The sequence below is a fragment of the Dendrobates tinctorius genome, unplaced genomic scaffold (assembly GCF_039654945.1).
Source record: "Dendrobates tinctorius isolate UK_male_01 unplaced genomic scaffold, ASM3965494v1 ptg000035l, whole genome shotgun sequence".
In the NCBI taxonomy this organism is placed as follows: domain Eukaryota; kingdom Metazoa; phylum Chordata; class Amphibia; order Anura; family Dendrobatidae; genus Dendrobates; species Dendrobates tinctorius.
Window position 1 is genome coordinate 37192414 of NW_027361703.1, and position 12600 is coordinate 37205013.

The window sequence follows — 12600 nt, forward strand, 5'->3', positions numbered from 1 at the left end:
ACCTCCCGGGGGCGAGCTGACCAGGTGGACCACCCCCTATACAGGGAGCGTTTGGGGCAAGCCCGCGGGTAACTATTACCACGGCAGCTGGTACCCTGGAGAGTAACGACAGACAGACTACTAGAGCCGGGTCGGGGGTACAGGACTGACGGTACCGGCTTGGAGACACAGGACAGGCGGCAAGGCTGGGAGACACAGGACAGGCGGGCACGGCTGGGAGACACAGGACAGGCGGGCACGGCTGGGAGACACAGGACAGGCGGGCACGGCTGGGAGACACAGGACAGGCGGGCACGGCTGGGAGACACAGGACAGGCGGGCACGGCTGGGAGACACAGGACAGGCGGGCACGGCTGGGAGACACAGGACCTAGGAAAGAGGAAAAAGGAGAGGTGAACGAGCCACGGATGGACAGGACGTGATAGCGAGCATAGAGGGCGGCCAAAATCACTAGGGAAAAGCAGTGATACTCAGGCACCGCTGGCAGGAAGAGGCGGCCAGATATAGGGGCTAGTAGGAGGACTTCCGGGTCGTGACCTAAGGTGGAGGAGGAGCAGGCGCGCGTCCTCAGGAGGAGGAGGAGGAGCGCGCGTGCCCAGGCACAGTATGTGCGCGCGCCCGCCGAGCAGGAGGGGCGGGAGCGCGCACCCGGCGCGGTCCGGAAGACCGGACGAAGGGGACCGCCGGACAGAGAAGAGGAGCCGGGGAGGGCCGAGGACGGCGGCGCAGAGGGAAGCAGGATGCCGGAGGAAGGGTAAGGTGCGGCCGGGAGGAGGCAGAGAGAGGAGCGCGCGGCAGCCGCCGCGTGACAGTACCCCCCTCCTTACGCGCCCCCCTCCGCAGTCCGGAAAAGAATTTGGCCAAGATTCGAGGAGCCTGGATGTTCTCTTGGGGCTCCCAGGACCTCTCCTCGGGACCAAAGCCCTTCCAATCAACCAAGAAAAAGGTTCTCCCCTTTTGCTTTCTCATGGCCAAAATATCTTTAACCTCAAATACATCGTCTGCGGAGACAGGCGGAGGTGAGTGAGGGGCTTTAGAAAGGAAACGATTGAAGACGACTGGTTTTAGCAAGGACACATGAAAGGCATTAGGGATACGGAGAGAGGCAGGAAGCCGTAGTTTATAGGAGACATCGTTAATACGGGACAAGATCTCAAAAGGTCCAATATAACGGGGACCCAGTTTATGGGAAGGGACCTTGAGGCGAATAAACTTGGAGGCCAGCCAAACTTTATCACCAGGGTGATATGGCGGAGCATCCAGGCGTCTTTTGTCGGCGTGTCTCTTAACTCTGTTACGTACCAACTCGAGAGCGGCCTTGGTCTCCTGCCAGATCCTGGAGAATTCCCCGGTCAGAAGGTCAGCCGCCGGTACACCCGAGACAGGAGGAACCGGTAGAGGTACACCAGGATGTTGCCCATAGACGATAAAGAAAGGGGACTTGCCTGAAGACTCGCTGGCGTGGTTATTATAGGCGAACTCAGCCCACGGGAGAAGTTCAGCCCAGTCGTTCTGGTGGACATTGGAAAAATGCCGGAGGTAGTTCACCAAGCACTGATTTGTCCGTTCAGCCTGACCGTTGGACTGGGGGTGGTAGGATGAGGAGAAGTCGAGAGTGACATCCATTGATCTGCATAGGGCTCTCCAGAAGCGAGAGGTAAATTGGACTCCTCTGTCAGAAACAATATGTTGGGGCAGTCCATGAAGACGGAAGATGTGCTGAACAAAGATCTTCGCCAAGGCTGGAGCTGATGGTAAGCCGGAAAGGGGAACGAAGTGTGCCATCTTAGAAAACCTATCAACCACCACTAGGACGACTGTACAGTTGGCAGAGTGGGGTAGGTCCGTAATAAAGTCCATGGCAATGTGTTGCCAGGGGGACGAGGGTATAGGAAGCGGGTGTAGAAGCCCAGAAGGTAACTGCCTAGGCACCTTGATCTTGGCACAGGAGAGACAGGAGGCGACGAAATCCCGGACATCCTGGGGAAGAGTCGGCCACCAGTAGTAGCGGGCTACCAGGTGAAGTGTCTTCTTAATCCCGAGATGGCCAGCCAGCTTGGAAGCATGTCCCCAGTGAAGGATTCGTCCTCGGTCCTTCTCCAGCACAAAAGTCTTGCCAGGTGGAGGTGAGAGAAGAGAAAGTGGTGCCACCGTGATGAGCCGGGATGGATCCAAGATATGCGTGGGTTCTTCTTCGACATCTGAGGGAAGGAAGGATCTGGACAAGGCGTCAGCTTTGAGGTTCTTGTTGCCTGGGCGAAAATGTAGATCAAAATCGAATCGAGCGAAGAACAGAGACCACCTGGCCTGGCGTGGGTTGAGTCTCTGCGCAGACCGAAGATAGGCTAGATTCTTATGATCTGTGAAGATTGTGAAGGGATGTGCGGCGCCCTCCAATAAGTATCTCCACTCTTCTAGAGCTAACTTGATGGCCAACAGTTCTCGGTCCCCTATGGAATAATTCCGCTCTGGGGTGGAAAAGGACTTGGAAAAGAAGCCGCACGTGACGAGTTTACCGGAAGAAGATTTTTGAGACAAAACCGCTCCGGCTCCAGTTGCTGATGCATCCACTTCGAGGACGAACGGTTTGTTGGCCTCAGGACGATGGAGTACGGAAGCCGTGGTAAAAGCTCGTTTTAGAGATAGGAAGGCCTCCTCTGCTTCAGGGGTCCAGACGTGCGGGTTGGCTCCTTTACGAATCAAAGATGAGATAGAGCCGGCCAATGAGGAAAAATGAGGGATGAACTGCCGATAATAATTTGCGAAGCCGAGAAATCGTTGAACGGCTTTCACCCCTTGGGGACGTGGCCAGTTGAGCACGGCAGACACCTTCGCCGGATCCATACGCAGGCCGAAGTCGGAGATGATATATCCCAAAAATGGAAGGGAGGACTGTTCAAAGACGCACTTCTCCAATTTGGCGTACAGACGATTCTCCCTCAATCGGAACAACACTCGGCGGACATCTCTTCTGTGGGTGGACAGATCGGGAGAGAAGATCAGGATATCGTCAAGGTATACAACCACACTGGAGTACAGAAGGTCTCGGAAGATGTCGTTCACGAATTCTTGAAAAACTGCGGGAGCGTTGCACAACCCGAAGGGCATGACGAGGTACTCGTAGTGTCCATCCCTGGTGTTGAAGGCGGTCTTCCATTCATCTCCGGAGCGAATACGGACGAGATTATAGGCTCCTCGGAGATCCAATTTAGAGAAGATTCGCGCACCTCGCAGCCGGTCGAACAGCTCGGGGATGAGAGGCAGAGGATATCTGTTCTTGATGGTAATCTGGTTAAGACCTCGATAGTCAATACAGGGGCGGAGAGACCCGTCTTTTTTCTTAACAAAAAAGAAGCCAGCCCCAGCGGGAGAAGAAGACTTTCGGATGAAGCCTTTGGCCAAATTCTCTTGTACATATTCAGACATGGCCTGGGACTCGAGTGGACTCAAGGGATAGATTCGCCCCCGGGGCGGAGTCGAGCCGGGAACAAGCTCGATGGGGCAATCATATTGCCGATGCGGTGGAAGAGCCTCCGCCTCTTTCTTATCAAAGACATCTGAAAAAGCCCAATAGACCGAGGGCAAATCCGCAGGACCCGAGACAGGAGACGAGCATTTGAGGGGTTGTACTGGACGAAGACATCTAGTCTGGCAAACGCAGCCCCAGCGAAGGATGTCTCCGGTCCGCCAATCTAGGACAGGTTCATGCATCCTCAACCACGGAAGGCCCAGGAGCAAGGTGTGGGATAGAGATGGCAGCACGAAGAAGGTTATTCTCTCACGGTGCAGGACCCCGATCTGTAATTCCAGCTCTTCAGTGACCAACGTTACGGTCTCGCGCAAGGGAATCCCGTCGACTGAGGCTAACTGCCGGGGAACCTCCAAGGACCTAACAGGTATCCCCAATCTCTTCACCGCCTCGAGTTGGATGAAATTACCAGCAGCCCCTGAGTCAATATAGGCTAGCTCCGAGAAACGTTTGGATCCCTGGATAAACAAAACAGGAAGGGTCAAAGGTAGAGAGGTGTCGCAGGCACCTAGGGAGGCCTCTCTTACCTGTCCTAGGCGGAGGAGTTTCCCAGCCTCACAGGACAGGAACGTAGAAGGTGGGAGGCACTGCCACAATAGAGACAGAGACCATGAGTGAGTCTCTCCTGGCGGCGTAGCTCTGCGGGCCTGAGTCGGTCAACCTGCATGGGTTCAGGGGCTGACGCCGAGGTGGAAGGCCGGGCGCGGGGAGGACTGCGCATCGGAGGAGAGAACCGAGTGGGTCTTCTCTCCCTGACGGCCTCGCGGGAACGCTCGCGGAAACGCAAGTCAATTCGCGTTGCCAGCGAGATGAGATCTTCCAAAGAAGTAGGTGTATCCCTGCCTGCCAATTCATCCTTGATTCGGGGCGACAAGCCACGCCAAAAAGCCCCTACTAAAGCCTCATTGTTCCATCCTAGTTCAGAAGACAACGTACGGAACTGGATGGCGTACTGTCCCACAGAGAGAGCACCCTGGCGAAGGCAGAATAAGGACTCGGTAGCGGAGACCAGACGCCCGGGCTCATCAAAGACCTTGCGGAATGTCTCCAAGAAGGTTGCGAGCTGGGAGACTATCGGGTCATCTCGCTCCCACAAAGGATTCACCCAAGCCAATGCCTCACCCTCTAAGTGGGAAATCATAAAGGCCACCTTGGCCCGGTCGGAGGGATACTGCAGGGGTGCCAGCTCGAAGTGCAACTGACACTGGTTAATGAACCCCCGACAGAGCTTGGGATCCCCACTATAGCGTGGGGGTTTAGCCAAGCGGGGCGAGGACTGGGAAGCTGCCGCAGGCACAGGGACAGCGGCCGCCGTCTGTAGAGCTAGAAGGCGGTTATCTACAGAAGCTATGTAGTTTAAAATATGGGCCTGGGTGTCGCGCTGCTGAGCAAGCTCCTGCTGTAAGCCGGAGATCTGGGAGGCAATCCCCGGATCGGAGGTTTGCAGAGATGAAAGTCTGGACTCCATCGACTTGAGGAACGACATGATCCTCGCCTGATTCTCACGAAGGAACAAAAGTTCCTTTTGGGTCGGGGTCGGGGTACCAGCGGAATCCATGGCCTGAGTATTCTGTAAGGTACACCTGGGGTGGGCCCGCTAGACCGTGGCAACGAACCTCCCGGGGGCGAGCTGACCAGGTGGACCACCCCCTATACAGGGAGCGTTTGGGGCAAGCCCGCGGGTAACTATTACCACGGCAGCTGGTACCCTGGAGAGTAACGACAGACAGACTACTAGAGCCGGGTCGGGGGTACAGGACTGACGGTACCGGCTTGGAGACACAGGACAGGCGGCAAGGCTGGGAGACACAGGACAGGCGGGCACGGCTGGGAGACACAGGACAGGCGGGCACGGCTGGGAGACACAGGACAGGCGGGCACGGCTGGGAGACACAGGACAGGCGGGCACGGCTGGGAGACACAGGACAGGCGGGCACGGCTGGGAGACACAGGACAGGCGGGCACGGCTGGGAGACACAGGACCTAGGAAAGAGGAAAAAGGAGAGGTGAACGAGCCACGGATGGACAGGACGTGATAGCGAGCATAGAGGGCGGCCAAAATCACTAGGGAAAAGCAGTGATACTCAGGCACCGCTGGCAGGAAGAGGCGGCCAGATATAGGGGCTAGTAGGAGGACTTCCGGGTCGTGACCTAAGGTGGAGGAGGAGCAGGCGCGCGTCCTCAGGAGGAGGAGGAGGAGCGCGCGTGCCCAGGCACAGTATGTGCGCGCGCCCGCCGAGCAGGAGGGGCGGGAGCGCGCACCCGGCGCGGTCCGGAAGACCGGACGAAGGGGACCGCCGGACAGAGAAGAGGAGCCGGGGAGGGCCGAGGACGGCGGCGCAGAGGGAAGCAGGATGCCGGAGGAAGGGTAAGGTGCGGCCGGGAGGAGGCAGAGAGAGGAGCGCGCGGCAGCCGCCGCGTGACAGCCGCCTGTGCAAGCCGAATATATAGATGAACTCTTTATGCATCAGATGGCCAAGTTCTCCAAAAAATATGACATAGTTGTCATGGGAGATTTCAACTATCCAGACATTTGTTGGGAATCTCTCTCAGGCAAAACTAACAGGTCAAGGAAATTCTTATCCTCTCTTGCTGACAACTTTATCTTCCAAAAGGCAAGGGAGAAAACAAGGGGAACTGCTACCTTGGATCTAATCCTTATAAACAGGGAGGAAATGGTTGAGGAGGTAAAAGTGGCTGGGACCCTAGGAGGTAGCGACCATGCTATTTTAGAATTTTGGATTACTAGAGGTGGAAGACCTGTGAAGACTCAGACGTCAAGGTTAGATTTCAGAAAGGCAGATTTTAAGGGATTCAGAAAGAGAATTGGAGGGATCCAATGGCTGGATATCCTTAAAGACAAAAATGTCCAGGAAGGATGGGAAATCTTGAAAAATGAAATTCTCAAAGCACAGTTGTTAACAATTCCGAAAAGAGGGAAGAATAGGAAGCATTTAAGGAAACCAGGATGGATGAACACAGAACTTAAGCACATGCTAAAAAGGAAGAAAAAAATGTTTATAAAATGGAAAGAGGGAGGCATATCTAAAGAAGAATATAATGCTGTCTGCAGAACCTGCAGGGCACAAATCAGATTAGCTAAAGCTGAAAATGAACTGAGGCTTGCAAGAGATGTCAAAAGCAATAATAAAGGATTTTGGGGATATGTCAAAAGTAAAAGAAAAGTCAAAGATGCTATAGGATTTTTACAGGATGAAAATGATGAAATGGTAAGACAGGATGTTGAGAAGGCTGAACTTTTAAATTCCTATTTTGCATCTGTTTTCTCCCAGAAAGGAAATGCAACATCAACTGTTATTCACTGTCCTATTAAGGGAATAGAAGAATCCAGGATATCTATAAACAGAAAGATAGTGAGGAAACACTTAGCTAACCTAAATGAATTCAAGTCTCCAGGTCCAGATGAATTACACCCCAGAGTACTGAAGGAGATAGCAGAAGAAATTTTTGAACCCCTCTCCATAATCTTTGAAAATTCTTGGAGAACAGGAGAAGTGCCAGAAGACTGGAGAAGAGCAAATGTTGTTCCTATCTTCAAAAAGGGGAAGAAGGTGGACCCAGGCAACTATAGGCCGGTGAGTCTGACTTCTATACCAGGAAAGATCTTTGAACAAATTATTAAACAACATGTATGTCAATACCTGGATAAGAATGAAGTGATTAAACAGAGTCAGCATGGGTTTCTAACTAATAAGTCATGTCAGACTAACTTAATATCCTTCTATGACGGTATCACTGATTGGGTGGATCAAGGAAATGCTGTAGATATAGTATATCTTGACTTCAGCAAAGCATTTGACAAAGTCTCTCATACAATCCTTATTGAAAAAATGACTAAGTATGGAATGGACAAGGCAACTGTTAGGTGGATTCATAACTGGCTTAGTGATCGGACCCAAAGAGTGGTCGTAAATGGCTGCACATCCAGTTGGAAGAATGTCTCAAGTGGGGTACCACAGGGCTCTGTCCTGGGCCCTGTATTGTTCAACATCTTTATCAACGATTTAGATGAAGGAATTGAGGGTAAACTGATTAAATTTGCTGATGACACAAAGCTAGGAGGGATAGCTAATACTAGAGAAGAGAGAGAGAGGATTCAAAAAGATTTAAATAAACTGGAGAAGTGGGCAGCAACTAACAGAATGGTTTTTAACAGGGAGAAATGCAAAGTACTACATCTGGGCAATAAAAATGAAAAAAGCATATATAGAATGGGAGGAATAGGGCTAAGTGACAGCACATGTGAAAAAGACTTGGGTATACTAATAGATCACAGACTGAATATGAGTCAACAGTGTGATGCAGCAGCAAAAAAGGCAAATGCAATTCTAGGATGTATTAACAGAAGCATACAGTCTAGATCACGTGAAGTCATTATTTCCCTCTACTCCTCTTTGGTCAGACCTCATCTGGAATATTGTGTCCAGTTTTGGGCACCACATTTTAAAAAAGACATCAACAAACTGGAGCAAGTTCAGAAAAGAGCGACCAGAATGGTGACCGGTCTGCAAACCCTGTCTTATGAGGAAAGGTTGCAGGATTTGGGAATGTTTAGTTTGCAAAAGAGAAGACTGAGAGGAGACTTAATAGCTGTCTACAAATATCTAAAGGGCTGTCACATTGTAGAAGGATCAACTTTATTCTCATTTGCACAAGGAAAGACTAGAAGCAATGGGATGAAACTGAATGGGAAGAGACACAGATTAGATATTAGAAAAAACTTTTTGACAGTTAGAGTGATCAATGAGTGGAACAGGCTGCCACGAGAAGTGGTGAGTTCTCCTTCAATGGAAGTCTTCAAACAGAGGCTGGACAGACATCTGACTGGGATGATTTAGCGAATCCTGCTTTGAGCAGGGGGTTGGACCAGATGGCCCAGGAGGTCCCTTCCAACTCTACGATTCTATGATTCTATGATTCTATGATTCCCTATAATCGGACGATCTTGCTCGACCCGACTTTTGGAAAAGTCGGGTTTCACGAAACGAAACGCGACCCTAAAAAACCAAAAGTCGCTCAACTCTACTGATCAGTATTGTAGTATTCAGTCACTATTGGGGGTAATATGTTGTCCGGCCATGGTGTGGTGGTATTTGTTCCTTGTATGTGGTATTATTGGTCACCATGTGGTGGTAAAATGTGGTCTGGACATGGTGTGGCAGTATTTGTTCCTTGTATGTGGTATTATGGTCACTATGTGGTGGTAATATGGTGTCTGGTCATGGTACGGTGCTATTTGTCCCTTGTATGTGATATTATTGGTCATTTTAAAAATTGAAAAATAAATAAAAATATACCTAAATTGTATTGGATATTTTAACAAATGTTTAATAAGTTAGAGTAGAGTAGGGCCCAGCCAAAAGAGTGTACTTTGTTGTGGTGGCGGCTTAAAAAATCTTTTGGCCAAAACAAAAGATGCTGGCTATATGTGTGATCTGGCTATGGAAACTGTTAATGTGTGATTGGCGAGAAGTGGAGTTTTTCCAAGAGAGAGAGGTGGGACTGTGGACAGTTTGAGGGGTGGAGGCGGGGCTGGGGTGGAGTCTGGGTGGAGTCTCAAGGGGGCCCTGAAAATTTTGCCAGTATGGGCCCCGAAATTCCTAGTGGCAGCCCTGGTTGTCTTAGTGGTACTCAAATTCAACACATCATTGATCAACTTTCCAGATTACTGGGAGGGGCTGGTGAGAACTCGAAGGTCATGGTGCACATTGGCACCAATGAGGAAATTGGACGTAGCTGAAAGGTCCTTAAAAATGAGTTCAAGGAATTAGGCCATAAACTTAAGTCAAGGACCTCAATGACAGTATTATCTGAAATACTACCTATACCACCTGTCAAGCCAAGAAGCAGCGGGAATTTAGGGAGGTGAATAAGAGGCTCAGGAATTGGTATAAAAAGGAGGGTTTTGATCTCTAAAGAACTGCAATAACGTGTCTTTTGGCTACAGGCACTACTCTACCCTTTGTGGGGTGGAGATATCAGATGCCGCTTACTTACTCGAGAAGTCTATTGCATTTATAATCTAGGTGCCAGGTTTCCAAATGGTTTAAACAGATGCAACAAAATCATGTTTCATTATTAGGATTATATTATAACATTGATATGTTTTTGTATTCTTCAATGTTAATTATGTATATGATATTTTCATTTTTTATGTCGTATAGTTTTCTGCACTTAGTGCGACCTAGGAGCTTACCATGTTTTAAAGAATTTGCATAAATCTGAATTATTTTAACCAAGGAGTTGGAACAACAAGCGTACTTTTCTTCCATATACTGTAAACTGGGGAGCAGAAACCTGGAGATTCAGAAAAGATACAGTGTTTTAGCAATTATAGAAGACAATTACCTTTCACAACTGGCTCAGGACCCAACAAGAGGAGGGGGGGTATTTTTGGACCTAACTTTAACTAATGTGCCAGACAGAATATCAAATTTATCGACTGGGGATTACTTGATCACAAAATAATAAGCATATCACGTATATCTTTTAATAAGGTGTGAAGTAGAGGAGCTGCAAGGACACTAAACTTCAAAAAGGTTAACTTCTAATGGCTAAGAGATGATCATAATGTCATACAAACAAAATGCAGTAATGCAATTCAATTTTCATTTTTCATGTTTGCATGTTATGGCACTACAGTGTGCTTCTTTTTTTGTTTTCACAATTTTCTTTTTGCTTTTTTTTTTTACTTAATCCCGCCATGGGTTTTATTTGTCTCATCACAGCTCTAATGCTTTGCAATACATGTGTATTGCAAGGCATAAGACCTATCACCTGTTAGATTTGTACTTGCAGAACACCTGTTAGACCCTGCCTATGGTTGTTATTCCGTCATTCAGCGTTAAGGGGATTCATGCCTTGTCACTGCCCCCTTTAATTCCATAATTGTTTTATTTTTTTGTAATTTTTTGCATCCCTTGCAGTTATTTTTAACTACTTTTAGTCTTTTAGTGTACTTTTATTTTCAAGGACAATGTCCCAGTTTATGACATTATGATCACAAATTTCAAAAACTGACCGTCACATCCAAGCATAAGCATAGCGTGAACAGGTGCTTAACCTAGAGTCACCAACTCATATGCATTCAAACAAAAAAGGAAGCACACTGTAGCGCCATAACATGCAAACATGAAAAATGAGAATTGAATTGCATTACTGCATTAGAAGTATGAAAATTTGAGAAAGTTTAGAGCATAAAATGGCCAATTTATGTGTACTTGGAAGCCACGTTAAGGCATTTCTTGTTTTCCAGGACCCTAACCTAATGGCAATCCTCACTTAGACTTAAGTCTTCATCTGAATGGGAGCCAAAGTAAATCCTTTCCTTAGACCGAAATCTATATCTCTATGGAGTGGTGGTGGCCCTGCTTTGATTAAGGCTGCGTGCGCACGTAAGCGTTTTTGAAGTGTTTGTCTCGGTCAAAACGCTTAAAAAACGCATAGAAGCATCCCATTCATTTTAAATGAATTCTGCACTTTTTGTGCACATTGATGCGTTTTTTTCCGCGCAAAAAACACTTAGCAGTAAAAAAACGCAGCATGCTCATTAATTTTTGCAGAAAAGTCCGCGCTTTTGCTATTTTCTATGAGTCAGAAAACGCCCGGAAAAAACGCATGAAAAACGCATGTTTGTTCGCAAAAACCACGCGGAAATAAAACGCGCGTTTTCTGGGAAGGAGTCCGGTTTTGAAGCAGAAATTTTCTGTATACGTGGGCACATAGCCTAGAATTGACTAAAAAAGGTGCAAATTGAATAATGAAATGGTTGCAAACAAAAAAGGCACACAAACACACAAAACTAAATAAAAAAGCAAAGACAATGATAAATCGGGGTCTTAGTGTTTACCTATAAGCTATGCAAAAGCTGGCATGGCACTAGCCCCAATGTGCATGTAAGGGGTGAGACAGGAACTGTCATACACCTCTCTTCATATTGTTTGTGTGTGGTCAAAAGTCGTAATACCATTGATGTGATTATTGTGATATGGTTATTAAAACGTGTATAAGTTTTACATTTATCATGTATGTTTCGATACCGTGATAAGATTACAGTTTAGTGTGGGGGGAAATTAATGAGTTAAGTTAGGTCCACATGTCAGAGTACATTCCTGAGTAGGAGGGGCCAGAGCAATGTGAGTTGGGGACTTCCTGTGGTGAGTTAGTTGGAGAGTGGAGCAAGGACAGTGAGGTTGTGGCAGTAACAGTTCAAGGAATAGAACCCAGAAGTCCAGGGCCTTTGGGGCTGAAAGTCACACTAGCACGAGAGGACCATGGCAGCACGAGAGTGACAGTGGCTAGGTTTAATGGGAAATCCCAGAATGTCCAAGACCTATGGTTTGAGAAGGATTGGCAGCGGCATTCTTTAGTTTCTCCCACGGAAGGGAAAATGGAAGGGGAACGCCATGCACAAGCTAGTTCGGCTAGTCGGGGAGCTGCGGTATCGGAGGATACGGTATGGGAACGAGAGATTTCAGGAAGAACAAGGGACAACACAGTGAAAGGAATGTTTATACTTTATGAAGATTACTGTGCAGTGTCTGTGACTAAACTGGAAGAGCTGAGTAAAGTTTTGTTAAAAATGAACTTGGACTCTGATAATCATTGTGTGATGCTGAAGAACACCGGGATGCTGCAACCTGAAAGGACTCTAACTCAAAAGTGAGTGTCACTGCACACACATCACACAACAGATGGGACATTGTGTTTTCTTTGTGGGGTGCCAGGGGGTGGGAACACAACAGCCCCTCGCCATGACTACCACCCTGGTCCCCTTACATGTATTTTAGCACTGCCTTCTTCCTTGGGTAGCATCAAACATACTGTGAATCTCTCTTAACCTGCCTTCCAACCAATACGAAAAGAAAATGGATACCTGACAGTTTATACATGGCACATGTAATGTTTTCAGCACTGATATTGGCACATGCCTTCAATGCATGAAGCATTTTACTTGTTCCTTTATGAGACAGACCAAAATTGGCATGCAGCTTGCAAATCAGAGTGATAGTGAAAATGTGTGCAAACTGTAAAGCGCTGCGGAATATGTT